The sequence below is a fragment of the Ixodes scapularis genome, unplaced genomic scaffold (assembly GCF_016920785.2).
Source record: "Ixodes scapularis isolate PalLabHiFi unplaced genomic scaffold, ASM1692078v2 PGA_scaffold0__279_contigs__length_252992795, whole genome shotgun sequence".
Classification (NCBI taxonomy): domain Eukaryota; kingdom Metazoa; phylum Arthropoda; class Arachnida; order Ixodida; family Ixodidae; genus Ixodes; species Ixodes scapularis.
In genome coordinates, this window is record NW_024609835.1 from 9,079,131 (window position 1) to 9,082,393 (window position 3,263).

Below are 3,263 nucleotides of genomic sequence, written 5' to 3' on the forward strand. Positions count from 1 at the left end.
AACTCATTCGTCACTACTCAATGTATAGAAATAGCAATGAAGAACCTAACTCCTTTATAGTTCGATTTTCTGGATATCAAGGGAGCGTACGATAATGTGAGCCAGGAAAAACTTTGGGGTCAGCTGAGGGAGTAGAACTTAGATGCAAAATTGGTTAGGTTTCTTCAGCAGGCGTACAATGGCAAGAAGGTAGTTATAACACGAGAAGCAGAAATTACAAAACCCGCAGCAATAACAAGGGGCCTCAGGCAGGGCTGTCCATTGTCACCTCTGCTCTTCATAATATATCTAAGTTAAATAGAACCGAAATTAGAGCAGAGCAACTTAGGTTTTGATGTGAGTTATATGAAAGGAGGGAGAAATAAAATACAGGTAATACAAGGATTGATATGTACGGACGACATAGTACTCATTGCAGATAACCAGGATACGTTACAGCTAGCAACTAGCTGGAATCTGTGGAGAGGAAGGGGACGCCTTCGGTATGAGTTTTACTAGTGACAGGTCTGGAGTAATGGTGTTCAATGACGAGAAGAAGGAACCCTTGAAAATACAAGACATTGTAATAGACCATGTAGGAGAATACAAATATCTGGGTGTCTGGCTCATTGGCTCAATGAGGGAAGGAAATATCTAGAGGAACACTAGAAGAATATAATTAGAAAAAAGAAAAAAATAAATTAATATTTTATGAAGCTAGAGGAACTGTGGAATTATAATAGATATGATGTGGTCAGGTACGTATATGGAAAAGAGTGATGGTACCAGGACTGCCTTTTGGCAATGCAGTACTGTGCATGAAATCAGAGGTTCAATCAGGATCAGCAATTCGACAAAGAAGTGTCATTGACACTGGGAGCACATGGAAAGACACCAAATGAGGGAGTACAGGGGGACGTGGGCTGGTCGTCTTTTGAGAGCAGGGAGGAAATTAGTTAGTTGAAAATTGAACCAAGGCTGACCAAAATGGATGATACGCGGCGGAAGGTATTCAGGTATTTATACATGAAAATTTAAACACAAAATGGACAAACCGAACCTGAAAGCTTAGATTTAAATACCTTCACACTAGTGATAAGGCTGAGCAGACTACTTTAAAGAATGGAGTGAAAGAGGCAGAAAGAAAAAAGGGGGGGGGGGGGAATGCAAGAAAAATCAGCTCTAACAATATACAGGTCAGAAAAACCGGACAAAAGAAAGGAAATTGTCTTTGACAATTCACTGTGAAGAGAGAGAGAGAGAGGTGACGCTTTTTATTAAAATATTTGGGCGGCCGATTAGGCCGGCAATGTCCCGCCCAATTCACTGGGAAGTTCGTGGCGGTCCATCGGCCTACCAAGCCGCAGATAAAAGACGACGACGTGAGTCGTCGATACGAGCCCGGCGGCACTATACTTCGTCTCACCTTAGCATGGACTATTGTTAGCCGCGCGTGCCGAAAGCCTGAGCTAATTGCTTTGGATGAAACCTCGGCGGCTGCACGAGCGCTCGTGCAGCGAGTGCTCCAGTCAAGGCAGTCAAGGCTAGCCGCTCGCGCTTGCACAGCCTTCGCAGTTAGTCCGTGCTAAGGTGAGGTGAAGTATAGAGCCACTCTATGTGGCAGCTACAGTGTTGCAGCGTAGCCATAAACAGTGGCTCTAGGCGGCACGAGAGAATAAACAGAACGTTTTCATTTAAGCTCGGAGTCGGTCGCACCATCTCTTCCGTCCTCAACATCGAACGCGGTCCAAATTGGTGACCCGAACGTGATGATCGACTCCGAGCACCTGCCATCCACGGGAACGTTCTCCGCGGCACGGGACACGGCAACGGCTTGGGATTTCGACGATTATGCAAGAGCACGTCTCCCTCAGCCCCCGCATCCGGAGCCTCCGACACTGCCTCTGCCCCGTCGCGTCTGCCACCGGCATCTTCCAGCAACGGGCTGCGACCACCTCGCTCACCCTGCCGGCTCGGCAAGTCAACGTTCTTGGGCTTTTTCCACCACTTCCACAGTCGCTGGTGTCGCCCTGGCAGTCGTGCCCATCTGTGTGGTGTTGTGCTGGCCTGGCACGGTCGCGTGCTGCCACAACATGTGGGGCGCGCCGCTCCGCGCCACGCCACGCTGGGGCATGGCAAGTCACGGCGGACCATAGTGTTCTTGACAAGGCACTCCGATAAACGACCAGGGCTTCCTTATCGCTGGTCAGGCATTAAGGTATCGCTGGTCAGGCAAATTTTCTGCAGGTTTTGAAAACGGGTTGCTCGTGCTGTCCATTGTTGGTTTGGAATCACCGAACTAAGCTAAGACTTGGTTCGAGCATTCCTTGGTACGAACCTTGTACAAGGGCGCGATTAGGGTGGGGAGGGAAAAATAGTAACGGCTACAAGTAACTTGAATACTTCGGAAGGGAATAAGCTTACTCTTCTAATTATTCCCTAGTAAGTGTAATCGAATGGTTACAAAATTACTCAAGAAAGTAATCGATTAGAATAATTTTATTACTTGTAATGAGTAGCGTACAAGTCTGCTTAGAGTGGAACCCGACCCACACCCAAACAACGACTCCATTACGAAGAGGAGAAAAATTTCGAGGAAGCTACACCAATAAGCTTATCTTGCAACCAGTGTTTAAACTCCATAAGCTGATAGGCTGCCTAAAGCTGCGTGGTCGTTGGTCCAATCATCCTTCAATCTTTCGCCACGTCATCCGCCCATACCCATGCTCAGGGAGCGGGTCATGAAAGGCAGGCGGTTGATTCGTCCGGAGGGTGTGCAGCTTCCATTGCACTGTCAGCCTGGGGATGAACGGAGCATACGCAGTAACATGGGGTAAGCAACGTGCTCCCCGCTGGGGGTACCTACACGTACTCGTAGGTGTTTGGTGAGTGGCTTCCCCACTGAACCCTTCCAGGGCTCTTTTAAACCCCTTTCAGGGCAACCGCTCAAGCGGCGGTGCGCTGGACCCATAGACATCGAAAAAGTCTCCGAATTGGGAACCTTTACTAAAATTGTTTGTGGTGCACTATGAAAACAAGGATAGACCAGTCACTATAATCTCTCCTTTTGTCGTTGCAAAAAGTTAACTTTGAATGGTTTTCGTACAAAGCAAAGAAGCTGCATTCTGGAGATCTTCTGGTGGAAGTGAACACCAAAGTGCAGAGTGAAGCGCTCCTGAACATGACTGCCATTGTTGACATTGAAGTGTTATTTCGTACCGTACTGTCAACACGGTGCGACTGCGCGAAGAGTGCTGTCGGAAACTGACCTTCTCGACAGCAAT